The sequence below is a fragment of the Anser anser genome, assembly GCF_964211835.1.
Source record: "Anser anser genome assembly, chromosome: 14".
Taxonomy (NCBI): Eukaryota; Metazoa; Chordata; class Aves; order Anseriformes; family Anatidae; genus Anser; species Anser anser.
Window position 1 is genome coordinate 20,648,319 of NC_139735.1, and position 27,979 is coordinate 20,676,297.

The 27,979-nt window shown below is 53.1% G+C and overlaps 2 long non-coding RNA genes across 2 annotated transcripts in view; one reads left to right on the top strand and one right to left on the bottom strand.

Annotated features, from left to right (window-relative positions):
- LOC310881615 overlaps positions 1 to 12,183 on the top strand; it is a 106,765-nt gene extending 94,582 nt beyond the window's left edge. Inside the window, exon 2 of the long non-coding RNA XR_014572470.1 lies at positions 6,772 to 12,183. This is a non-coding gene — a long non-coding RNA (uncharacterized lncRNA). The remainder of the gene's footprint in view (positions 1 to 6,771) is intronic.
- Positions 1 to 27,979, bottom strand: part of LOC310881614 — a 286,587-nt gene that overhangs the window by 79,100 nt on the left and 179,508 nt on the right. The window lies entirely within an intron of this gene.

A 27,979-nucleotide genomic window follows, 5' to 3' on the forward strand; every position in this document is an offset into this window, starting at 1 on the left:
TGCACTGGCACCAATGGAGCTGCAGTGCAGTGAGTCCAGAGAGTGCACTGGCAGCACTGGGGATGCAGTGCAGTGAGTCCAGAGAGTGCACTGGCACCAGTGGGGATGCACTGCAGTGAGTCCAGTGAGTGCACTGGCACCACTGGGGATGCACTGCAGTGAGTCCAGAGAGTGCACTGGCACCACTGGGGATGCAGTGCAGTGAGTCCAGAGATTGCACTGGCACCACTGGGGATGCAGTGCAGTGAGTCCAGAGAGTGCACTGGCACCACTGGGGATGCAGTGCATTGAGTCCAGAGAGTGCACTGGCACCACTGGGGATGCACTTCAGTGAGTCCAGAGAGTGCACTGGCACCACTGGGGATGCAGTGCAGTGAGTCCAGAGAGTGCACTGGCACCACTGGGGATGCACTGCAGTGAGTCCAGAGAGTACACTGGCACCACTGGGGATGCAGTGCAGTGAGTCCAGAGAGTGCACTGGCACCACTGGGGATGCACTGCAGTGAGTCCACAGAGTGCACTGGCACCACTGGGGATGTGTCCAGTGAGTCCAGTGAGTGCACTGGCACCACTGGGGATGCAGTGCAGTGAGTCCAGAGAGTACACTGGCACCAGTGGGGATGCAGTGCAGTGAGTCCAGAGAGTGCACTGGCACCACTGGGGATGCAGTGCAGTGAGTCCAGAGAGTGCACTGGCACCACTGGGGATGCAGTCCAGTGAGCCCAGTGAATGCACTGGCACCACTGGTGATGCAGTGCAGTGAGTCCAGAGAGTGCACTGGCACCACTGGGGATGCAGTGCAGTGAATCCAGTGAGTGCACTGGCACCACTGGGGATGCAGTGCAGTGAGTCCAGAGAGTGCACTGTCACTACTGGGGATGCAGTGCAGTGAGTCCAGAGAGTGCACTGGCACCACTGGGGATGCAGTGCAGTGAGTCCTGAGAGTGCACTGGCACCACTGGGGATGCACTGCAGTGAGTCCAGAGATTGCACTGACACCACTGGGGATGCAGTACAGTGAGCCCACACAGTGCACTAGCACCACTGGGGATGCAGTGCAGTGAGTCCAGAGAGTGCACTGGCACCACTGGGGATGCAGTGCAGTGAGTCCAGAGAGTGCACTGGCACCACTGGGGATGCACTACAGTGAGTCCACAGAGTGCACTGGCACCACTGGGGATGCTCTGCAGTGAGTCCAGAGATTGCACTGGCACCACTGGGGATGCAGTGCAGTGAGTGCAGAGAGTGCACTGGCACCACTGGGAATGCACTTCAGTGAGTTCAGAGAGTGCACTTGCACCACTGGGGATGGGTTTCAAGCCAACTGCATTAACCGCTCATGCTTCTTTCTTATGAGACGTTAGTAAACCAATTACATAGCCTTGTCAAGACTAAATCACAGGTAAAAATCCTGTACATCTCATGTGGCCAACCACTCCCAACTAGGATTCCAAGAACCAGGAGGTTCGGTGAAAATAGGGCTAGTGCTATTAGAGGGGTGATTATTAGGGTAAGCCCTAAGCTGTCTTTAATGGAGAAGTATGGGTGGAATGGGATTTTGTCGCAGTCTGATACGATTCCTAGTGGGTTATTTGAGCCTGATTCGTGTAGGAAGGTTAGGTGGACTAGGGTGATTCCTGCAATTAGGAAGGGCAGTAGGAAGTGGATGGCGAAGAATCGGGTTAAGGTTGGATTGTCTACTGAGAATCCTCCTCAGGCTCATTCTACTAGAGTTTGCCCAATGTACGGGATGGCTGAGAATAGGTTGGTGATTACGGTGGCCCCTCAGAATGACATTTGTCCTCATGGTAGGACATACCCTACGAAGGCAGTTGCTATTAGGGTGAGTAGGAGGATTACTCCTGTGTTTCAGGTTTCTTTGTATAGGTAGGAGCCGTAGTAGAGGCCTCGTCCGATGTGTAAGTAGATGCAGATAAAGAAGAGCGAAGCACCGTTGGCGTGGAGGTTGCGGATGAGCCATCCGTACTGGACGTCTCGGCATGTGTGAGCTACTGAGGAGAAGGCGAGTGAAGTGTCTGCGGTGTAGTGTATGGCTAGTAGCAGGCCTGTTAGGATTTGTGTGGCTAAGCAGATGGCTAGAAGGGAGCCGAAGTTTCATCAGGCAGAGATGTTGGAGGGGGCGGGTAGGTCGATTAGGGAGTTGTTGATTATTTTTAGTAGGGGATGGGATTTGCGGATGTTAGGGGCCATTAGTGAGTCTGTGTGTTATTAGGATTATTACCAGGATGGAGAGGGCGAAGGATCCTAGGTAGGCCTTAATTAGCCCTGTGTGTATTGAGGTTGCGGCTTTGCTTGCGGCTACTTGTAGTTCAGCAAGGCCCTCTGGCCCTATTTTTTTGAGTCAGGAGAGGTCGATCAAGTGTAGGGCAATGTTTTGTCCCTTTTCTAGTAGGTTTTTGGAGAAGAATCGGTGTACTAGGGGGTTGAAGTACCCTAATGCAGAGGAGAAGTTTATGAGGGGGTTTGGTTTGGGGTGAGTGAGGGTGTGTGTTATGTTCGATAGTTCTAGGGCTAGGATGATTCCTAGGATTGTTATGAGGATGGCAGCGGTTTTGGTGATAAGGGGTATGGTTATTGGGGGGGTTTTGGTTGGTGTGATGAAAGAGGTAATGATTATTCCTGCTGTAATGCTGCCTAGGGCGAGTCGGGTTAGGGGGGCGGTGATTAGTGGGTTGTTTTCGTTTATTGATACTATTGGGGGGATTCGGGTTTGTCCAGCTTGGACTAGGATGGTTATGCGGATGCTGTAGGTTGCGGTGAATGCTGTGGCTATAAGGGTTAGGAGTAGGGCTCAAGTATTTAGGTATGATGTGTTTAAGCTTTCGATGATGAGGTCTTTTGAGTAGAATCCGGCTAGGAATGGGGTTCCTATCAGCACCAGGTTTCCGATGGTTAGGCAGGAAGTAGTGACTGGGAGTATTTTCTGTAGGCCTCCTATCTTTCGGATATCTTGTTCTCCGTTTAGGTTGTGGATGATAGACCCTGAGCATAGGAATAGTATGGCTTTAAAGAAGGCATGGGTTGAGATGTGTAGGAAGGCTAGTTGTGGGAGGTTTAGTCCGATAGTGACTATTATTAGTCCTAGTTGGCTGGATGTTGAGAAAGCAATGATTTTTTTGATGTCATTTTGGGTTAGGGCGCATGTGGCAGCGAATAGGGTTGATAGAGCACCTAGGCATAGGCAGGCAGTTAGGGCTGTCTGGTTGGTGGCTAGCAGGGGGTGCATGCGGATGAGCAGGAAGATTCCGGCTACTACTATGGTACTGGAGTGCAGTAGGGCTGATACTGGGGTGGGGCCTTCTATTGCTGCGGGCAGTCATGGGTGGAGTCCAAATTGGGCGGATTTTCCTGCGGCTGCGAGGATTAATCCTATGAGGGGGAGGATTGGGGTTTGGTGGGGGTGTACGGCTTGTTGGATCTCTCAGGTGTTGAATGTTGAAGCTAGTCATGCTATGCTCAGGGTCAGTCCGACGTCTCCGATTCGGTTGTAGATTACGGCTTGTAGGGCGGCGGTGTTGGCATCTGCTCGGCCTTGTCATCAGCCGATGAGAAGGAAGGACATGATTCGTACTCCTTCCCAGCCTACGAATAGGAGGAATATGTTGTTTGCGGTTGTTAGGAGGAGTATGGCGACTAGGAATGTCAGTAGGTAGGTGAAAAATTTTGTTACGTATGGCTCTGAGGCCATGTATCATATGGCGAATTGTAGGATTGATCAAGTTACAAATAGGGCGATTGGAAGAAATGTTATTGAGTATTGGTCTATTTTTAGGCTCAGGGGGATTTTAAAGTTTATAATGAATTTTCACTCCCAGTGGCAGGTGACAGATTCTACTCCCGAGTAGATGAATGCGGTTGTAGGGGCTAGGCTAATTAGGAATGCGGTTTTAACAGCGCGGGTGGTGGCTTGTGGGGTGTTTTTAAAGTTTTTAAATAGAAATGGCAGGATGATTGGGGTTAGGAGGATTGTCAGCGTGAGTAGTGTGAGGGAGTTGATTAGTAGTGTGGGGTTCACTCCTTTTACTTGGATTTGCACCAAGATGGGTGGTTCCTAAGACCAGTGGATTGCTGTTATCCTTTAAAAGTAAGGGGGCTGAGGTTTTAGGCTCAGATGTAAGAGTTAGCAGCTCTTGTTGGTTAAACCCTCCCCTCGGCAGGTAAGAAGGTTTGAACTTCTATTCTTAGAATCACAGTCTAATGTTTGGTTTAAACTATACTTGCATGAGGGGATTCCGGAGATCAGTTCGGGTTTGAGGATTAGGAGGAATATTGGGATAATGTGGAGTGTTATGAGCAGGTGTTCTCGCGTGGTTGAGTTTTGCATAGATGTGATGTGGGAGGGGATTGAGCCTCGTTGGGTCATTAGTAGTATGAATAAGGTGTAGGAGGCGGTTAGTAGGGTTGCGATTCCTGTTAGGATGATCGTGAAGGCAGATCAGTTGAATAAGGTGATTATAATGGTTAGCTCTGCTATGAGGTTTGTTGTTGGGGGTAAGGCTATGTTTGTTAGATTGGCCAGCAATCATCAGGTAGCTATGAGTGGTAGGAGAGGTTGTAGGCCTCGTGTGAGTAGTAGAATTCGGCTGTGCGTACGTTCATAGTTTGTGTTGGCTAGGCAGAATAGTATGGAGGAAGTTAGTCCATGGGAAATTATTAGGATCATTGCCCCTGAGAATGATCAGTGGGTTTGGATTATTCCTGCGGCGATAACTAGGCCTATGTGGCTAACGGATGAATAAGCGATTAGTGATTTTAGGTCTGTCTGTCGTAGGCAGATTGAGCTAGTCATTAGGGCGCCTCATAGGGCCAGGGTTAGGAAGGGGTAGTGCAGGAGGTTGGACAGTGGGCCCATAAATAGAGTGACTCGTATAATTCCGTATCCTCCTAGCTTTAGTAGTAGGGCGGCGAGGAGTATTGAGCCTGCGATGGGTGCTTCTACGTGGGCTTTTGGCAGTCAGAGGTGTAGGCCGTATAGTGGGGCTTTTACTATGAATGCTATGAGCAGTGCTAGACCTGATAGTATTCCTGTCCATGAGGTGGATAGGGTTGGGTGGGTTAGTTGTAGGGTTGGCAGGTGCAGGGTGCCAATTTTCACGTATAGGTGTATGATTGTGATTAGCAGGGGTAGAGAGCTTACTGGCGTGTAGAATAGCAGGTAGATGCCAGCGCTTAGGCGTTCTGGTTGGTTCCCCCATCGGGTGATTAAGATTAGGGTGGGAATGAGGGTTGCTTCAAATGAGATGTAAAATAGTGCTAGTTCTGTGGTGGAAAAGGCTAGTAGGATGAATGGCTGGACTGCGACTAAGGTTGAGATAAAGATTCGTTTGCGTTGTAGGGGTTCTTGTTGCAGGTGGTTTTGGCTTGCTATGATTATGAGTGGGAGTAGTCAGCAGGATAGTACTAGGAGGGGGGATGAGATTTGGTCAATTCCTGTTCAGTTGGATAAAAATTTGTAGGGGTAGTAGGTTGGGATTAATCACTGTAGGCTTAGGGCAGCGATTAGGAGGCTGTATAAGGTGGTGTTAGTCCATAGAAATTTTGGTGGAGACAGCAGGGCTGTTGGAAGAAGTATGATTGTGGGTAGGATGATTTTTAGCATTGCAGGAGGTTTAGGTTGTGTAGATGGTCGGAGCCATGTGTGCGGGTGGAGGCTACTAGGATGGCCAGGCCTGTGCCCGCCTCACACGCTGAGAAGGTTAGCATGAGAATTGGTACCATGGTGAATGAGGAGACTTGGTTTTCGATGGATCATATTGATAGGCCTACGAATATCGATAATATTATGCTTTCAAGGCATAGTAGGGCGGATACTAGGTGGGTTCGGTGGAAGGCTAGTCCTAGTCCGCTGAAAATGAAGGCTGAGTAGAAGCTTAAATGTAGGGGCGACATAAGAAAGTTACAGGGTTGGCTGTAATCTGCTGGGTCGAAACCAGCTATCTTTTTGGTTAGACTAACTTTCTGTTATTCTGCTCATTCTAGGCCCCCTTGAATTCACTCGTAGGCCAGTCCGAGTGTTAGGAGAAGGAGGATCACTACAGTTCAGGTGAGGGTCATTAGGGGGGATTGGAGTTGGACGGCTCATGGCAGGGGGAGTAGGAGGGCGATTTCTAGGTCGAATAGGACGAACAGGATGGCTACTGAGGAAGAATCGGACTGAGAATGGTAATCGAGCAGATCCAAGTGGGTCGAATCCACATTCGTACGGTGAGAGTTTCTCTGAGTCGGGGTTTATTTGGGCGAGTCAGAAGTTTAATGCGGTTAGGGCGGCGCTTAGGATTGATGATAGGGCGAATATGAACATGAGTGCGTTCATTGCTCTCCTCTGGGTTTATACCAGATTCTAGAGATTGGAAGTCAATTGTAATTAATATACTAGAAGAGCAAGATCCTCATCAGTAGATGGTTATGTAGAGGAATAGTCAGATGACGTCTACGAAGTGTCAGTATCAGGCTGCTGCCTCGAATCCGAAGTGGTGGTCTGATGTAAAGTGGAACTTGATCAGTCGGAAGAGGCAGACGGTCAGGAAGGAGGATCCGATGATTACGTGGAGTCCGTGGAATCCAGTGGCAACGAAGAAGGTAGATCCGTAGACGCTATCGGCGATTGAGAATGGGGCTTCGTGGTATTCTATTGCTTGTAGGGCTGTGAAGTAGAATCCCAGGAGGATCGTTAGGGTTAGGGCGTGGATGGCGTGTTTTCGGTTTCCTTCTGTGATGCTGTGATGGGCTCACGTTACGGTAACGCCTGAGGCTAGTAGGATGGCTGTGTTTAGTAGGGGGACTTCTATCGGGTTGAGTGGTTTAATTCCTGTTGGGGGTCATTGGCCTCCTAGTTCTGGGGTTGGGGCCAGGCTCGAGTGGAAGAACGCTCAGAAGAACCCTAAGAAGAAGAATGCTTCGGATGTGATGAAAAGGATTATGCCGTATCGTAGGCCTTTTTGGACTGTGGGAGTGTGATGGCCTTGGAAGGTGCTTTCTCGTACAATGTCTCGTCATCATTGGAGTATTACTAGGAGTATTGAGATGAGGCCTAGGGTTAGTAGTATGGATGAGTTGTAGTGGAATCACATGATTAATCCTGAGGTTGTGAGTAGGGCGGCGGCTGCCCCGAAGATTGGTCAAGGGCTTGGGTCAACTATGTGGTATGAGTGTGCTTGGTGTGCCATTAGATGTTTTCTTGTAAGTATAGGCTTAGAAGGAGCACGAAGACGTAGGCCTGGATTATGGCTACTGCTACTTCTAGGATGGTTAGGAGTAGTAGGATGATTATTGTTAGGATGGATACTGCAGGAAGGGTGGGTATTAATGCAATGGAGGCTGTAGAGATGAGTTGGATGAGTAAGTGTCCTGCTGTAAGGTTGGCTGTAAGGCGGACTCCGAGGGCTAGGGGGCGGATTAGTAGGCTGGTTGTTTCGATCAGGATTAGTGCGGGGATTAGGGGTGTAGGGGTACCTTCGGGTAATAGGTGGGCTAAAGAGGCTGATGGTTGGTTTCGTAGGCCTGTTAGTAGTGTGGCGAGCCATAGTGGGAAGGCTAGGGCTATGTTCATAGATAGTTGGGTGGTTGGGGTGAATGTATATGGAAGGAGGCCTAGAAGGTTGATTGTAAGAAGTATGATTATTAGGGATGTAAATATTATGGCTCATTTGTGGCCATTTTTGTTGAGTGGGACTATTAGTTGTTTTGTGATTAGGTGAAGGAGTCATGTTTGGATAGTAGAAAGGCGGTTGTTGATTCATCGGTTGTTTGGGGACGGGAATAGTAGGGCTGGGAAGAGTAGGGATAGTAGGATTAAGGGGATGCCAAATAGATTGGGGCTGGAAAATTGGTCAAAGAAGCTTAGGTTCATGGTCAGGATCATGGTGTGGGTTTGGTAGTGAGGGAGGTCTTATTTGATGGGGGGTTGGTTGTGGTGAAGGCTAGTAGTTTTGGTTGGATGAGGAGTGCTAGGGTTAATCAGGTTATAATTATGATTGAAAATCATGGTGCGGGGTTAAGCTGTGGCATATCATTAAGGAGGGGGAAGTCCCTCTTTGGCTAGCTTAAAAGGCTAGTGCTGTTGCATAGCTTCTTAATGATTAGGATGATGATAGAAGGGACGATCAGGCCTCGAAATGTGGGAGTGGGGTTGATTCTACTACAATGGGTATGTAGCTGTGATTAGCCCCGCAAATTTCTGAGCATTGTCCGTAAAAAATCCCAGGCCGGGTGGTAATGAATGAAGTTTGGTTTAGTCGGCCTGGGATTGCGTCTGTTTTAACTCCGAGCGTTGGGACTGCTCAGGAGTGGAGTACGTCTCCTGCAGTAATGATCACGCGGATGGGGGATTCTATTGGGATAACTACGCGGTGGTCAACTTCTAGCAGTCGGAAGTGGCCGTTGGGTAAGTCTGGGGTGGGCACTATGTAGGAGTCGAATGATAGGTCTTTGAAGTCTGTGTATTCGTAGCTTCAGTATCATTGGTGGCCGATGGCTTTTAGGGTGAGGTCTGGTTCATCGATTTTGTCCATTATGTAGAGGATTTGTAGGGATGGGAGGGCGAGGAGTACCAGGACGATAGCAGGTAGGATTGTCCAGATCAGCTCTACTTCTTGGGCGTCTACAGCATTGGACGAGAGTTTTTCTGTTAGTATGTGGGCTAAAAGGTAGAGAACTAGGCTGCAGATAGCTAGGGCAACGATTAGGGCGTGGTCGTGGAATTCAACGAGTTCTTCTATGATGGGTGATGAGGCGTCTTGGAATCCTAGTTGGGAGTGGTTGGCCACATGAGATGTACAGGATTTTTACCTGTGATTTAGTCTTGACAAGGCTATGTAATTGGTTTACTAACGTCTCATAAGAAAGAAGCATGAGCGGTTAATGCAGTTGGCTTGAAACCAGCATGTGAGGGTTCGATTCCTTCCTTTCTTGTACTTGGACGAAGGCCGGTTCCTCGAAAGTATGGTATGGGGGAGGGCAGCCGTGGATTCATTCAACGTTTGTGGTAGTTAGTTCTGGTTGTAGGACTTTTCGTTTGGCCGAAAAGGCTTCTCAGATGATGAATATTAGTATGATTACGGCTACTATTGAGATTAGGGAGCCGATGGAGGAAATGGTGTTTCATAGTGTGTAGGCGTCGGGATAGTCCGAGTATCGTCGGGGTATTCCTGCTAGGCCTAGGAAGTGCTGGGGGAAGAACGTTAGGTTTACTCCTGTAAATATTACCCCGAAGTGGGCTTTAGCTCATGTTTGGTGTAGGGTAAACCCAGTGAGTAGTGGGAATCAGTGAGTAAATCCTGCTAGAATGGCAAAGACGGCGCCTATGGATAGGACGTAGTGGAAGTGGGCAACTACGTAGTACGTGTCGTGCAGGGCGATGTCTAGGGAAGAGTTTGCAAGAACGATTCCTGTTAATCCTCCGATGGTAAATAGGAAGATAAATCCTAGAGCTCATAGTATTGGGGGGGTCTCATTTGATTGTTCCTCCGTGCAGGGTGGCTAGTCAGCTAAATACTTTGATTCCGGTAGGGATGGCAATGATTATAGTGGCTGATGTAAAGTAGGCTCGGGTATCAACGTCTATTCCTACTGTAAACATGTGGTGAGCTCAGACGATGAATCCTAGGAAGCCGATGGATAGTATGGCTCAGACTATTCCCATGTAGCCGAAGGGCTCCTTTTTGCCTGAGTAGTACGTGACTACGTGTGAGATGATTCCGAACCCCGGTAGGATCAGAATATAGACTTCTGGGTGTCCGAAGAATCAGAATAGGTGTTGGTACAGGATTGGGTCTCCTCCTCCAGCGGGGTCGAAGAATGTGGTGTTTAGGTTTCGATCAGTTAGTAATATTGTAATACCGGCGGCGAGTACGGGGAGTGATAGAAGGAGTAGGATGGCGGTAATTAGTACGGATCAGACAAATAGTGGGGTTTGGTATTGTGAGAGTGCGGGGGGTTTTATGTTGATGGCTGTGGTGATAAAGTTGATGGCCCCAAGGATGGAGGAGATACCGGCTAAGTGGAGTGAGAAGATAGCCAGGTCTACTGAAGCTCCGGCGTGGGCAAGGTTACCTGCTAGGGGAGGGTAGACAGTTCAGCCTGTGCCGGCGCCAGCTTCTACAGTGGATGAGGCTAGTAGGAGGAGGAATGATGGGGGGAGGAGTCAAAAGCTTATGTTGTTTATTCGCGGGAATGCTATGTCGGGGGCACCGATTATGAGGGGGACTAATCAGTTGCCGAATCCTCCGATCATGATGGGTATGACTATAAAGAAGCTTATTACAAAGGCGTGAGTGGTAACGATTACATTGTAAATTTGGTCGTCGCCTAGGAGAGTTCCTGGTTGTCCTAGTTCTGCGCGGATTAATAGGCTGAGTGCGGTGCCGACTATTCCTGCTCATGCCCCGAAGATGAGGTACAGGGTGCCAATATCCTTATGGTTAGTGGAAAATAGTCATCGGTTGATGAAGGTGACGGGTAAGATGGCTGAGTGTTGAAGCGTTAGGCTGTAGTCCTTTTTACAGAGGTTTAATTCCTCTTCTTATCGGCTCTGTAGTGAAATTCATGTTGAGTTGCAAGCTCATCGATGCGCACTAGGGTGCGTCAGGGTCTTTGTAGGCAGAAGCCAATTGGTTTAGGCATTTAGCTGTTAACTAGAGTTTTGTGGGATCGAAGCCCATCTGTCTAGGGAGGCTTTAGCTTAATTAAAGCGTCTGACTTGCATTCAGAAGATACAGGTTAATATTCTGTAAGTCTTAATGTGCAGAAACTAAGAGGGTTTAACTCTTATTTAAGGCTTTGAAGGCCTTCGGTTTGGGGTGTTATCCTAAGTTTCTAGACAATGGCATGTATTATTGGGGACAGGGGAAGTAAGAGGATTGATAGTGAGGCAAGGACCGCAGTAGGTGTGCTTGGGGCTTTGCTAGTGTATCATTGTTTTATGTGGTTAGAGGAGTTGGGGGGAAGGGTAATTGTTGAGTGGTATGCGAGGCGTAGGTAGAAGAAGAGGCTGAGCAGTGATAGCATGGCAATTGCCATGGCTGCTGGTGTTATTTCCTGTTTAGTTAGTTCTTGGATGATAAGTCACTTTGGTATAAAGCCTGTTAATGGGGGGAGGCCTGCTAGGGATAAAAGTACTAGTATTAGGGTGGCGTTTAGCACTGGGGTTTTTGTTCATGAGGTTGTGATCATGGATAGGTTAAGGGCTTTGATTTTGTTAAGGGCTAGGAATACGGCTGATGTTATGATTGTGTATAGGTAGAAGGTAAGTAAGGCCAATTTGGGGCTGTAAACTAGGATGATGGCGATTCAGCCTAAGTGGGAGATGGACGAGAAGGCTAGGATTTTGCGTGTTTGTGTTTGGTTCAGTCCTATTCAGCCTCCTAGTGCTGTTGAGGCTAGGGCCATGGCGGTGAGTAGAGCTGGGTCGAGGGATTTGGATGTTAGTAGGAGCAGGGTTAGTGGGGGGAATTTTATGAGGGTCGAGAGTAGCAGGGCTGTTATTAGTGGCGATCCTTGTAGTACTTCTGGGAATCAGAAGTGAAATGGCACTAGGCCCAGTTTAATAGCGATTGCTGCTGTCAGTAGTAGACAGGAGGTTGGGTGGTTTATTTGTGTGATGTCTCATTGGCCGGTGACTCAGGCATTGGTTATGCTAGAGAATAGGACCAGGGCGGAAGCAGCTGCTTGGGTTAGGAAGTATTTCGTTGCGGCTTCTACTGCTCGTGGGTGGTGGGATTTGGCAATTAGGGGAATGATGGCTAGTGCGTTGATCTCCAGTCCTGTCCAGGCCAGAACTCAGTGGTTGCTGGAAATTGTGATTGTGGTGCCCAAGATGAGGCTGAAGGTTATGATTGGGGTCGCGTAAGGGTTCATTAGTAGAGGAGGGGGTTAAACCATCATTTTCGGGGTATGGGCCCGATAGCTTGATTAGCTGACTCTACTAGAAAATAATATAAGGGAAGTATGGAGAATTTTGATTTCTCTTGTGTGGGTTCAATTCCTACTTTTCTAAGGTCAACAGGAAATGAGAGGGCTGTTATACCTCTATGTTCACTTTATCATAGTGACCCTTTGTAGTTCAGGCACATTTCCTTATGTAAGGAGGTAGGCCTGCATAGCAGATAGGTATGCTGATGTGTCAGAGGCACAGAGCTAGTGTGAGGGGTAGGAAGTTTTTTCATAGTAGGTGCATTAGTTGGTCATATCGGAATCGTGGGTATGAAGCTCGGACCCATAAGAAACCAGAAGATAGTAGGAGGACTTTTGTGGCTAGGATGATGGGGAATAGTTCTGTGGGTGGCCCTAGGGCGCTTGGGTTTAGGAATATGATGGCTGTAAGTGTATTTATTAGCATAATGTTCGCATATTCAGCTAGGAAGAATAAGGCGAAGGGTCCTGCGGCGTATTCAACGTTAAACCCTGAGACTAGCTCAGATTCACCCTCTGTGAGGTCAAAAGGAGCTCGGTTTGTCTCTGCTAGGGTGGATACGTATCATATTATTGCTAGGGGTCATGAGGAGAAAATGAAGTATAGAGGCTCCTGTGCGATGGCAAAGGAGCTGAGTGTGTAGCTTCCGCTTAGTATGATTATTGATAGCAGGATTATGGCCAGTGTCACTTCGTATGAAATGGTCTGTGCTACTGCCCGTAGGGCTCCGATTAGTGCGTATTTTGAGTTCGAGGCTCAGCCTGATCATAGGACTGAGTAGACGGCTAGGCTTGACATGGCTATTAGGAAGAGAACTCCGAGGTTTAGATCTGCTAGGGGAAATGGGAGTGGTAGTGGTGCTCAAGTGGTGAGGGCTAGGACAAGGGCTAGTATTGGTATCAGAATGAATAGAAGTGGGGAAGAGGTAGAGGGTCGGATGGGCTCTTTGGTAAATAGTTTCAGTCCGTCCGCAAATGGTTGAAGTAGGCCAAAAGGCCCGACAACGTTAGGGCCTTTGCGGGATTGTATGTAGCTTAGGATTTTCCGTTCTACTAGGGTTAGGAAGGCTACGGCAATCAGGATTGGGATGATGTATAGGAGGGATATAATGAGGCAGCTTAGTGTTGTTATTTGAATCATGGGTGAAGCTAGGGAGAGGATTTGAACCTCTGGGGAAAGGGCTTAAGCCTTCTGCACTTGCCGGGCTCTGCCACTCTAGCTGGTCCTTTTCTAGGATTGAAAGTGGTGGGGGAAGGCCCTCTTCACGGTTTAGTTGGTTTCACTGCTTAGAGGCGGGGGGCGTGCTTGTGGTATTGGCCCCACTTTCCCGGTCCTTTCGTACTGGGGAGAGTGTGTCATAGATAGAAACCGACCTGGATTGCTCCGGTCTGAACTCAGATCACGTAGGACTGTTAATCGTTGAACAAACGAACCCTTAATAGCGGCTGCACCATTAGGATGTCCTGATCCAACATCGAGGTCGTAAACCCCCCTGTCGATATGGGCTCTTGAGGGGGATTGCGCTGTTATCCCTGGGGTAGCTTGGTCCATTAATCAATTATATTGGGTCTGGTCACTGTTAGCACTTTGAGGGGTAGCTCTAGGTAAAGAGGTATGGTCTTGTTTTTGGAGGATTTGTTCTCCTCCAAGGTCGCCCCAACCGAAAAATATCGACCAGGCTCTGCGATGGTAGTGGCCCCAGTGGGGTTGATTGAGGATTCGCGGTGGTCGTTGATTTTTAAGTTCCACAGGGTCTTCTCGTCTTATGTTCACATCCCCGCTTTTGCACGGGGAGATCAATTTCACTGATTATCTGTGAGAGACAGTTAAGACCTCGTTTAGCCATTCATACAAGTCTCGATTTATGGGACAATTGATTGCGCTACCTTTGCACGGTTAGGATACCGCGGCCGTTAAACCTAAGTCACCGGGCAGGCATCACCTTCAATACTTGTTTAATTTGCTGAAGGCTATGTTTTTGGTAAACAGTCGGGCCTTATTAATTTGCCGAGTTCCTTTCACAGATTTTAATCGCTCTTATAGGCGCTCCTGAGTCGGGTTAACAGGGTTAGTTAATACGTGGTCTTGTAGGGGTTTTTGTATCTGTCTAGGTCTGTTAATAATGTTTCTATGTAAGCTTGCGCCGTTAGAGGGGTGTGGCCCTGAGTTACTTATTTTAGCATTAATTCTCCTATATTCATAGGTTGACCTGTTTGTGATAAGGGAATCATCTTATTTTGGTATTTTTAGGTGGTGGAGCTTTGACGCACTCTTTTTTGATGGCTGCTTTAGGGCCCACGGTAGGATCAGTAGTAAGAATTATCCGCTAGTCGAGGTTGTGTCCTTTTTTAATGGAGCTGTCCCTCCATTAAATAGCTCTTAATCATCTCATTAGGGTTCAGGATGTCCGGTAGGGAGGATTAAGGGGGAACTTAGATTCGTTTCACAGGTAACCAGCTATCACCCAGCTCGGTTGGCTTTTCACCTCTACTGACAAGTCATCCCACTCTTTTGCAACAGAGACGGGTTCGCTCTCTTTAACTGCTTGAAAGTAGCTCGCTTGGGTTTCGGGGGGGCAAACTTTAGTTCACTTTGCTTGGTTGTTCTCGCTAAACCATGATGCAAAAGGTACAAGGGTTGATCTTTGCTGTCTGTCGCTTTGATTGTTTCACTGCTATTTCATCTTTCCCTTACGGTACTGGGGTCTCTATCGCGTCTAAGTGTCTTTTCTATCGCCTATACTAAGACTGTAAAATGCTTTAGTTTAATTAGTTTAGTAAATTCTTTAGTTTTGGTGTACTATTTGTGTGGTTGAGCTAGAGGGGGGGCTTCAAGACGATCCGGTCTAGTAGATATCTTTCAGGTGTAAGCTGAACTGGAGGGGAGGTGTAACCTGGACTGACTGCACTGCATCCCCAGTGGTGCCAGTGCACTCTCTGGACTCACTGCACTGCATCCCCACTGGTGCCAGTGTACTCTCTGGACTCACTGCACTGCATCCCCAGTGGTGCCAGTGCACTCACTGGACTCACTGGACACATCCCCACTGGTGCCAGTGCAATCCCTGGACTCACTGCAGTGCATCCCCAGTGGTGCCAGTGCACTCTCTGGACTCACTGCACTGCATCCCCACTGGTGCCAGTGTACTCTCTGGACTCACTGCAGTGCATCCCCAGTGGTGCCAGTGCACTCTCTGGACTCACTGCACTGCATCCCCAGTGGTGTCAGTGCACTCTCTGGACTCACTGAAGTGCATCCCCAGTTGTGCCAGTGCACTCTCTGGACTCAATGCACTGCATCCCCAGTGGTGCCAGTGCAATCTCTGGACTCACTGAAGTGCATCCCCAGTGGTGCCAGTGCACTCTCTGGACTCACTGCAGTGCATCCCCAGTGGTGCCAGTGCACTCTCTGGACTCACTGTACTGCATCACCAGTGGTGCCAGTGCACTATCTGGACTCACTGCAGTGCATTCCCAGTGGTGCCAGTGCACTCTTTGGACTCACTGCACTGCAGCCCCATTGGTGCCAGTGCACTCTCTGGACTCACTGCACTGCATCACAGGTGGTGCCAGGGCACTCTCTGGATTCACTGCACTGCATCCCCAGTGGTGCCAGTGCACTCTCTGGACTCACTGCACTGCATCCCCAGTGGTGCCAGTGCACTCTCTGCACTCACTTCTCTGCATTCCCAGTGGTGCCAGTGAAGTCTCTGGACTCACTGCACTGCATCCACAGTGGTGCCAGTGCAATCTCTGGACTCACTGCAGTGCATCCCCAGTGGTGCCAGTGCACTCTCTGGACTCACTGCAGTGCATCCCCAGTGGTGCCAGTGCACTCTCTGGACTCACTGCACTGCATCCCCAGTGGTGCCAGTGCACTCTCTGGACTCACTGCACTGCATCCCCAGTGGTGCCAGTGCACTCTCTGGACTCACTGCAATGCATCCCCAGTGGTGCCAGTGCACTCTCTGGACTCACTGCACTGCATCCCCAGTGGTGCCAGTGCACTCACTGGATTCACTGCACTGTATCCCCAGTGGTGCCAGTGCACTCTCTGGACTCACTGCACTGCATCCCCAGTGGTGCAAGTGCACTCTCTGGACTCACTGCACTACATCCCCAGTGGTGCCAGTGCACTCACTGGACTCACTGCAGTGCATCCCCACTGGTGCCAGTGCACTCTCTGGACTCACTGCACTGCATCCCCAGTGGTGCCAGTGCACTCTCTGGACTCACTGCAATGCATCCCCAGTGGTGCCAGTGCACTCTCTGGACTCACTGCAATGCATCCCCAGTGGTGACAGTGCACTCTCTGGACTCACTGCACTGTATCCCCAGTGGTGCCAGTGCACTGACTGGATTCACTGCAGTGCATCCCCAGTGGTGCCAGTGCACTCTCTGGACTCACTGCAGTGCATCCCCAGTGGTGCCAGTGCACTCTCTGGACTCACTGCACTGCATCCCCAGTGGTGACAGTGCACTCTCTGGACTCACTGCAGTGCATCCCCAGTGGTGACAGTGCACTCTCTGGACTCACTGAAGTGCATCCCCAGTGGTGCCAGTGCACTCTCTGGACTCACTGCACTGCATCCCCAGTGGTGCCAGTGCACTCTCTGGAGTAACTGCAGTGCATCCCCACTGGTGCCAAAGCACTCTCTGGACTCCCGGCACCGCATCCCCAGTGGTGCCAGTGCACTCTCTGGACTCACTGCACTGCATCCCCAGTGGTGCCAGTGCACTCTCTGGAGTCACAGCACTGCATCCCCAGTGGTGCCAGTGCACTCTCTGGACTCACTGCAGTGCATCCCCAGTGGTGCCAGTGCACTCTCTGGACTCACTGAAGTGCATCCCCAGTGGTGCCAGTGCACTCTCTGGACTCACTGAAGTGCATTCTCAGTGGTGCCAGTGCACTCTCTGGACTCACTGCAGTGCATCCCCTGTGGTGCCAGTACACTCACTGGACTCACTGCACTGCATCCCCAGTGGTGCCAGTGCACTCTCTGGACTCACTAAACTGCATCACCAGTGGTGCCTCTGCACTCTCTGGACTCACTGCAGTGCATCCCCAGTGGTGCCAGTGCACTCACTGGACTCACTGCAGTGCATCCCCACTGGTGCCAGTGCACTCTCTGGGCTCACTCCAGTGCATCCCCAGTGGTGCCAGTGCACTCTCTGGACTCACTGCAGTGCATCCCCAGTGGTGCCAGTGCACTCTCTGCACTCACTGCACTGCATCCCCAGTGGTGCCAGTGCAATCTCTGGACTCACTGCACTGCATCCCCAGTGGTGCCAGTGCACTCTCTGGACTCACTGAAGTGCATTCTCAGTGGTGCCAGTGCACTCTCTGGACTCACTGCACTGCATCCCCAGTGGTGCCAGTGCACTCTCTGGACTCACTGAACTGCATCCCCAGTGGTGCCAGTGCACTCTCTGGACTCACTGCACTGCATCCCCAGTGCTGCCAGTGCACTCTCTGGACTCACTGCACTGCATCCCTAGTGGTGCCACTGCACTCTCTGGACTCACTGCACTGCTTCCCCAGTGGTGCCAGTGCACTCTCTGGACTCACTGCACTGCATCCCCAGTGGTGCCAGTGCACTCACTGGACTCACTGCACTGCATCCCCACTGGTGCCAGTGCACTCTCTGGTCTCACTGCACTGCATCCGCAGTGGTGCCAGTGCACTCTCTGGACTCACTGCACTGCATCCCCAGTGGTTCCAGCGCACTCTCTGGACTCACTGCACTGCATCCCCAGTGGTGCTAGTGCACTCTCTGGACTCACTGCAGTGCATCCCCAGTGGTGCCAGTGCACTCTCTGGACTCACTGTACTGCATCCCCAGTGGTGCCAGTGCACTCACTGGACTGACTGCACTGCATCCCCAGTGGTGCCAGTGCACTCTCTGGACTCACTGCACTGCATCCCCACTGGTGCCAGTGTACTCTCTGGACTCACTGCACTGCGTCCCCAGTGGTGCCAGTGCACTCACTGGACTCACTGGACACATCCCCAGTGGTGCCAGTGCACTCTCTGGACTCACTGCACTGCATCCCCAGTGGTGCCAGTGCACTCTCTGGACTCACTGCACTGCATCCCCAGTGGTGTCAGTGCACTCTCTGGACTCACTGAAGTGCATCCCCAGTTGTGCCAGTGCACTCTCTGGACTCAATGCACTGCATCCCCAGTTTTGCCAGTGCACTCTCTGGACTCAATGCACTGCATCCCCAGTGGTGCCAGTGCAATCTCTGGACTCACTGCAGTGCATCCCCAGTGGTGCCAGTGCACTCTCTGGACTCACTGCAGTGCATCCCCAGTGGTGCCAGTGCACTCTCTGGACTCACTGTACTGCATCACCAGTGGTGCCAGTGCACTCTCTGGACTCACTGCAGTGCATTCCCAGTGGTGCCAGTGCACTCTCTGGACTCACTGCACTGCAGCCCCATTGGTGCCAGTGCACTCTCTGGACTCACTGCACTGCATCACAGGTGCTGCCAGTGCACTCTCTGGACTCACTGCACTGCATCCCCAGTGGTGCCAGTGCACTCTCTGGACTCACTGCACTGCATCCCCAGTGGTGCCAGTGCACTCTCTGGACTCACTGCAATGCATCCCCAGTGGTGACAGTGCACTCTCTGGACTCACTGCACTGTATCCCCAGTGGTGCCAGTGCACTCACTGGACTCACTGTACTGCATCATCTGTGGTGCCAGTGCACTCTCTGGACTCACTGCAATGCATCCCCAGTGGTGCCAGTGCACTCTCTGGACTCACTGCAATGCATCCCCAGTGGTGCCAGTGCACTCTCTGGACTCACTGCAATGCATCCCCAGTGGTGCCAGTGCACTCTCTGGACTCACTGCAATGCATCCCCAGTGGTGACAGTGCACTCTCTGGACTCACTGCACTGTATCCCCAGTGGTGCCAGTGCACTCACTGGATTCACTGCAGTGCATCCCCAGTGGTGCCAGTGCACTCTCTGGACTCACTGCAGTGCATCCCCAGTGGTGCCAGTGCACTCTCTGGACTCACTGCACTGCATCCCCAGTGGTGACAGTGCACTCTCTGGACTCACTGCAGTGCATCCCCAGTGGTGACAGTGCACTCTCTGGACTCACTGAAGTGCATCCCCAGTGGTGCCAGTGCACTCTCTGGACTCACTGCACTGCATCCCCAGTGGTGCCAGTGCACTCTCTGGAGTAACTGCAGTGCATCCCCACTGGTGCCAAAGCACTCTCTGGACTCCCGGCACCGCATCCCCAGTGGTGCCAGTGCACTCTCTGGACTCACTGCACTGCATCCCCAGTGGTGCCAGTGCACTCACTGGACTCACTGCACTGCATCCCAAGTGGTACCAGTGCACTCTCTGGACTCACTGCACTGCATCCCCAGTGGTGCCAGTGCACTCTCTGGACTCACTGAAGTGCATCCCCAGTGGTGCCAGTGCACTCTCTGGACTCACTGAAGTGCATTCTCAGTGGTGCCAGTGCACTCTCTGGACTCACTGCAGTGCATCCCCTGTGGTGCCAGTACACTCACTGGACTCACTAAACTGCATCACCAGTGGTACCTCTGCACTCTCTGGACTCACTGAAGTGCATCCCCAGTGGTGCCAGTGCACTCTCTGGACTCACTGAAGTGCATTCTCAGTGGTGCCAGTGCACTCTCTGGACTCACTGCACTGCATCCCCAGTGGTGCTAGTGCACTCTCTGGACTCACTAAACTGCATCACCAGTGGTGCCTCTGCACTCTCTGGACTCACTGCAGTGCATCCCCAGTGGTGCCAGTGCACTCACTGGACTCACTGCACTGCATCCCCACTGGTGCCAGTGCACTCTCTGGGCTCACTGCAGTGCATCCCCAGTGGTGCCAGTGCACTCTCTGGACTCACTGCACTGCATCCCCAGTGGTGCCAGTGCACTCTCTGGACTCACTGCACTGCATCCCCAGTGGTGCCAGTGCAATCTCTGGACTCACTGCACTGCATCCCCAGTGGTGCCAGTGCACTCTCTGGACTCACTGAAGTGCATTCTCAGTGGTGCCAGTGCACTCTCTGGACTCACTGCACTGCATCCCCAGTGGTGCCAGTGCACTCTCTGGACTCACTGAACTGCATCCCCAGTGGTGCCAGTGCACTCTCTGGACTCACTGCACTGCATCCCCAGTGCTGCCAGTGCACTCTCTGGACTCACTGCACTGCATCCCTAGTGGTGCCACTGCACTCTCTGGACTCACTGCACTGCTTCCCCAGTGGTGCCAGTGCACTCTCTGGACTCACTGCACTGCATCCCCAGTGGTGCCAGTGCACTCACTGGACTCACTGCAGTGCATCCCCACTGGTGCCAGTGCACTCTCTGGACTCACTGCACTGCATCCGCAGTGGTGCCAGTGCACTCTCTGGACTCACTGCACTGCATCCCCAGTGGTTCCAGCGCACTCTCTGGACTCACTGCACTGCATCCCCAGTGGTGCTAGTGCACTCTCTGGACTCACTGCAGTGCATCCCCAGTGGGGCCAGTGCACTCTCTGGACTCACTGTACTGCACCCCCAGTGGTGCCAGTGCACTCACTGGACTGACTGCACTGCATCCCCAGTGGTGCCAGTGCACTCTCTGGACTCACTGCACTGCATCCCCACTGGTGCCAGTGTACTCTCTGGACTCACTGCACTGCATCCCCAGTGGTGCCAGTGCACTCACTGGACTCACTGGACACATCCCCAGTGGTGCCAGTGCACTCTCTGGACTCACTGCACTGCATCCCCAGTGGTGCCAGTGCACTCTCTGGACTCACTGCACTGCATCCCCAGTGGTGTCAGTGCACTCTCTGGACTCACTGAAGTGCATCCCCAGTTGTGCCAGTGCACTCTCTGGACTCAATGCACTGCATCCCCAGTGGTGCCAGTGCACTCTCTGGACTCAATGCACTGCATCCCCAGTGGTGCCAGTGCAATCTCTGGACTCACTGCAGTGCATCCCCAGTGGTGCCAGTGCACTCTCTGGACTCACTGCAGTGCATCCCCAGTGGTGCCAGTGCACTCTCTGGACTCACTGTACTGCATCACCAGTGGTGCCAGTGCACTCTCTGGACTCACTGCAGTGCATTCCCAGTGGTGCCAGTGCACTCTTTGGACTCACTGCACTGCAGCCCCATTGGTGCCAGTGCACTCTCTGGACTCACTGCACTGCATCCCCACTGGTGCCAGTGCACTCTCTGGACTCACTGCAATGCATCCCCAGTGGTGACAGTGCACTCTCTGGACTCACTGCACTGTATCCCCAGTGGTGCCAGTGCACTCACTGGACTCACTGTACTGCATCATCTGTGGTGCCAGTGCACTCTCTGGACTCACTGCAATGCATCCCCAGTGGTGCCAGTGCACTCTCTGGACTCACTGCAATGCATCCCCAGTGGTGCCAGTGCACTCTCTGGACTCACTGCAATGCATCCCCAGTGGTGCCAGTGCACTCTCTGGACTCACTGCAATGCATCCCCAGTGGTGACAGTGCACTCTCTGGACTCACTGCACTGTATCCCCAGTGGTGCCAGTGCACTCACTGGATTCACTGCAGTGCATCCCCAGTGGTGCCAGTGCACTCTCTGGACTCACTGCAGTGCATCCCCAGTGGTGCCAGTGCACTCTCTGGACTCACTGCACTGCATCCCCAGTGGTGACAGTGCACTCTCTGGACTCACTGCAGTGCATCCCCAGTGGTGACAGTGCACTCTCTGGACTCACTGAAGTGCATCCCCAGTGGTGCCAGTGCACTCTCTGGACTCACTGCACTGCATCCCCAGTGGTGCCAGTGCACTCTCTGGAGTAACTGCAGTGCATCCCCACTGGTGCCAAAGCACTCTCTGGACTCCCGGCACCGCATCCCCAGTGGTGCCAGTGCACTCTCTGGACTCACTGCACTGCATCCCCAGTGGTGCCAGTGCACTCACTGGACTCACTGCACTGCATCCCAAGTGGTACCAGTGCACTCTCTGGACTCACTGCACTGCATCCCCAGTGTTGCCAGTGCACTCTCTGGACTCACTGAAGTGCATCCCCAGTGGTGCCAGTGCACTCTCTGGACTCACTGAAGTGCATTCTCAGTGGTGCCAGTGCACTCTCTGGACTCACTGCAGTGCATCCCCTGTGGTGCCAGTACACTCACTGGACTCACTAAACTGCATCACCAGTGGTGCCTCTGCACTCTCTGGACTCACTGCACTGCATCCCCAGTGGTGCCAGTGCACTCTCTGGACTCACTAAACTGCATCACCAGTGGTGCCTCTGCACTCTCTGGACTCACTGCAGTGCATCCCCAGTGGTGCCAGTGCACTCACTGGACTCACTGCACTGCATCCCCACTGGTGCCAGTGCACTCTCTGGGCTCACTGCAGTGCATCCCCAGTGGTGCCAGTGCACTCTCTGGACTCACTGCACTGCATCCCCAGTGGTGCCAGTGCACTCTCTGGTCTCACTGCACTGCATCCCTAGTGGTGCCAGTGCAATCTCTGGACTCACTGCACTGCATCCCCAGTGGTGCCAGTGCACTCTCTGGACTCACTGAAGTGCATTCTCAGTGGTGCCAGTGCACTCTCTGGACTCACTGCACTGCATCCCCAGTGGTGCCAGTGCACTCTCTGGACTCACTGAACTGCATCCCCAGTGGTGCCAGTGCACTCTCTGGACTCACTGCACTGCATCCCCAGTGCTGCCAGTGCACTCTCTGGACTCACTGCACTGCATCCCTAGTGGTGCCACTGCACTCTCTGGACTCACTGCACTGCTTCCCCAGTGGTGCCAGTGCACTCTCTGGACTCACTGCACTGCATCCCCAGTGGTGCCAGTGCACTCACTGGACTCACTGCAGTGCATCCCCACTGGTGCCAGTGCACTCTCTGGACTCACTGCACTGCATCCGCAGTGGTGCCAGTGCACTCTCTGGACTCACTGCACTGCATCCCCAGTGGTTCCAGCGCACTCTCTGGACTCACTGCACTGCATCCCCAGTGGTGCTAGTGCACTCTCTGGACTCACTGCAGTGCATCCCCAGTGGGGCCAGTGCACTCTCTGGACTCACTGTACTGCACCCCCAGTGGTGCCAGTGCACTCACTGGACTGACTGCACTGCATCCCCAGTGGTGCCAGTGCACTCTCTGGACTCACTGCACTGCATCCCCACTGGTGCCAGTGTACTCTCTGGACTCACTGCACTGCATCCCCAGTGGTGCCAGTGCACTCACTGGACTCACTGGACACATCCCCAGTGGTGCCAGTGCACTCTCTGGACTCACTGCACTGCATCCCCAGTGGTGCCAGTGCACTCTCTGGACTCACTGCACTGCATCCCCAGTGGTGTCAGTGCACTCTCTGGACTCACTGAAGTGCATCCCCAGTTGTGCCAGTGCACTCTCTGGACTCAATGCACTGCATCCCCAGTGGTGCCAGTGCACTCTCTGGACTCAATGCACTGCATCCCCAGTGGTGCCAGTGCAATCTCTGGACTCACTGCAGTGCATCCCCAGTGGTGCCAGTGCACTCTCTGGACTCACTGCAGTGCATCCCCAGTGGTGCCAGTGCACTCTCTGGACTCACTGTACTGCATCACCAGTGGTGCCAGTGCACTCTCTGGACTCACTGCAGTGCATTCCCAGTGGTGCCAGTGCACTCTTTGGACTCACTGCACTGCAGCCCCATTGGTGCCAGTGCACTCTCTGGACTCACTGCACTGCATCACAGGTGCTGCCAGTGCACTCTCTGGACTCACTGCACTGCATCCCCAGTGGTGCCAGTGCACTCTCTGGACTCACTGCACTGCATCCCCAGTGGTGCCAGTGCACTCTCTGCACTCACTTCTCTGCATTCCCAGTGGTGCCAGTGAAGTCTCTGGACTCACTGCACTGCATCCACAGTGGTGCCAGTGCAATCTCTGGACTCACTGCAGTGCATCACCAGTGGTGCCAGTGCACTCTCTGGACTCACTGCACTGCATCCCCAGTGGTGCCAGTGCACTCTCTGGACTCACTGCAGTGCATCCCCAGTGGTGCCAGTGCACTCTCTGGACTCACTGCACTGCATCCCCAGTGGTGCAAGTGCACTCACTGGACTCACTGTACTGCATCATCTGTGGTGCCAGTGCACTCTCTGGACTCACTGCAATGCATCCCCAGTGGTGCCAGTGCACTCACTGGATTCACTGCACTGCATCCCCAGTGGTGCCAGTGCACTCTCTGGACTCACTGCACTGCATCCCCAGTGGTGCCAGTGCACTCTGTGGACTCACTGTACTGCATCATCTGTGGTGCCAGTGCACTCTCTGGACACACTGCAATGCATCCCCAGTGGTGCCAGTGCACTCACTGGATTCACTGCACTGCATCCCCAGTGGTGCCAGTGCACTCTCTGGACTCACTGCACTGCATCCCCAGTGGTGCAAGTGCACTCTCTCGAGTCACGGCACTACATCCCCAGTGGTGCCAGTGCACTCTCTGGACTCACTGTACTGCATCATCTGTGGTGCCAGTGCACTCTCTGGACTCACTGCAATGCATCCCCAGTGGTGCCAGTGCACTCACTGGATTCACTGCACTGCATCCCCAGTGGTGCCAGTGCACTCTCTGGTCTCACTGCACTGCATCCCCAGTGGTGCCAGTGCACTCTGTGGACTCACTGCACTGCATTCCCAGTGGTGACAGTGCACTCTCTGGACTCACTGCAGTGCATCCCCTGTGGTGACAGTGCACTCTCTGGACTCACTGCAGTGCATCCCCAGTGGTGCCAGTGCACTCTCTGGACTCACTGCAGTGCTTCCCCAGTGGTGCCAGTGCACTGTCTGGACTCACTGCAGTGCATCACCAGTGGTGCCAGTGTACTCTCTGGACTCACTGCACTGCATCCCCAGTGGTGCCAGTGCACTCACGGGACTCACTGGACACATCCCCAGTGGTGCCAGTGCACTCTCTGGACTCACTGCAGTACATCCCCAGTGGTGCCAGTGCACTCTCTGGACTCACTGCACTGCATCCCCACTGGTGCCAGTGCACTCTCTGGACTCACTGCACTGCATCCCCAGTGGTGCCAGTGCACTCTCTGGACTCACTGAAGTGCATTCTCAGAGGTGCCAGTGCACTCTCTGGACTCACTGCAGTGCATCCCCAGTGGTGCCAGTACACTCACTGGACTCACTGCACTGCATCCCCAGTGGTGCCAGTGCACTCTCTGGACTCACTGCACTGCATCACCAGTGGTGCCCCTGCACTCTCTGGACTCACTGCACAGCTTCCCCAGTGGTGCCAGTGCACTCACTGGACTCACTGCAGTGCATTCCCACTGGTGCCAGTGCACTCTCTGGGCTCACTGCAGTGCATCCCCAGTGGTGCCAGTGCACTCTCTGGACTCACTGCACTGCATCCCCAGTGGTGCCTGTGCGCTCTCTGGAGTCACAGCACTGCATCCCCAGTGGTGCCAGTGCAATCTCTGGACTCACTGCACTGCATCCACAGTGGTGCCAGTGCACTCTCTGGACTCACTGCACTGCATCCCCAGTGGTGCCAGTGCACTCTCTGGACTCGCGTCACTGCATCCCCAGTGGAGCCAGTGCACTCTCTGGACTCACTGCACTGCATCCCCAGTGGTGCCAGTGCACTCTCTGGACTCACTGCACTGCATCCCCAGTAATGCCAGTGCACTCTCTGGACTCACTGTACTGCATCACCAGTGGTGCCAGTGCACTCTCTGGATTCACTGCAGTGCATTCCCAGTGGTGCCAGTGCACTCTTTGGACTCACTGCACTGCAGCCCCATTGGTGCCAGTGCACTCTCTGGACTCACTGCACTGCATCCCCAGTGGTGCCAGTGCACTCTCTGGACTCACTGCACTGCATCCCCAGTGGTGCCAGTGCACTCTCTGGACTCACTGCACTGCATCCCCAGTGGTTCCAGCGCACTCTCTGGACTCACTGCACTGCATCCCCAGTGGTGCTAGTGCACTCTGTGGACTCACTGCAGTGCATCCCCAGTGGTGCCAGTGCACTCTCTGGACTCACTGTACTGCACCCCCAGTGGTGCCAGTGCACTCACTGGACTGACTGCACTGCATCCCCAGTGGTGCCAGTGCACTCTCTGGACTCACTGCACTGCATCCCCAGTGGTGCCAGTGCAATCTCTGGACTCACTGAAGTGCATCCCCAGTGGTGCCAGTGCACTCTCTGGACTCACTGCAGTGCATCCCCAGTGGTGCCAGTGCACTCTCTGGACTCACTGTACTGCATCACCAGTGGTGCCAGTGCACTCTCTGGACTCACTGCAGTGCATTCCCAGTGGTGCCAGTGCACTCTTTGGACTCACTGCACTGCAGCCCCATTGGTGCCAGTGCACTCTCTGGACTCACTGCACTGCATCACAGGTGGTGCCAGTGCACTCTCTGGACTCACTGCACTGCATCCCCAGTGGTGCCAGTGCACTCTCTGGACTCACTGCACTGCATCCCCAGTGGTGCCAGTGCACTCTCTGCACTCACTTCTCTGCATTCCCAGTGGTGCCAGTGAAGTCTCTGGACTCACTGCACTGCATCCACAGTGGTGCCAGTGCAATCTCTGGACTCACTGCAGTGCATCACCAGTGGTGCCAGTGCACTCTCTGGACTCACTGCACTGCATCCGCAGTGGTGCCAGTGCACTCTCTGGACTCACTGCAGTGCATCCCCAGTGGTGCCAGTGCACTCTCTGGACTCACTGCACTGCATCCCCAGTGGTGCAAGTGCACTCTCTCGAGTCACGGCACTACATCCCCAGTGGTGCCAGTGCACTCACTGGACTCACTGTACTGCATCATCTGTGGTGCCAGTGCACTCTCTGGACTCACTGCAATGCACCCCCAGTGGTGCCAGTGCACTCACTGGATTCACTGCACTGCATCCCCAGTGGTGCCAGTGCACTCTCTGGACTCACTGAACTGCATCACCAGTGGTGCCAGTGCACTCACTGGACTCACTGCAGTGCATCCCCACTGGTGCCAGTGCACTCTCTGGACTCACTGCAATGCATCCCCAGTGGTGCCAGTGCACTCACTGGATTCACTGCACTGCATCCCCAGTGGTGCCAGTGCACTCTCTGGACTCACTGCACTGCATCCCCAGTGGTGCAAGTGCACTCTCTCGAGTCACGGCACTACATCCCCAGTGGTGCCAGTGCACTCACTGGACTCACTGTTCTGCATCATCTGTGGTGCCAGTGCACTCTCTGGACTCACTGCAATGCATCCCCAGTGGTGCCAGTGCCCTCACTGGATTCACTGCACTGCATCTCCAATGGTGCCAGTGCACTCTCTGGTCTCACTGCACTGCATCCCCAGTGGTGCCAGTGCACTCTGTGGACTCACTGCACTGCATCCCCAGTGGTGACAGTGCACTCTCTCGACTCACTGCAGTGCATCCCCTGTGGTGACAGTGCACTCTCTGGACTCACTGCAGTGCATCCCCAGTGGTGCCAGTGCACTCTCTGGACTCACTGCACTGCATCCCCAGTGGTGCCAGTGCACTCTCTGGAGTAACTGCAGTGCATCCCCACTGTTGCCAAAGCACTCTCTGGACTCCCGGCACCGCATCCCCAGTGGTGCCAGTGCACTCTCTGGACTCACTGCACTGCATCCCCAGTGGTGCCAGTGCACTCTCTGGAGTCACAGCACTGCATCCCCAGTGGTGCCAGTGCACTCTCTGGACTCACTGAAGTGCATTCTCAGTGGTGCCAGTGCACTTTCTGGACTCACTGCACTGCATCCCCAGTGGTGCCAGTGCACTCTCTGGACTCACTGAACTGCATCCCCAGTGGTGCCAGTGCACTCTCTGGACTCACTGCACTGCATCGCCAGTGCTGCCAGTGCACTCTCTGGACTCACTGCACTGCATCCCTAGTGGTGCCACTGCACTCTCTGGACTCACTGCACTGCTTCCCCAGTGGTGCCAGTGCACTCTCTGGACTCACTGAACTGCATCCCCAGTGGTGCCAGTGCACTCACTGGACTCACTGCAGTGCATCCCCACTGGTGCCAGTGCACTCTCTGG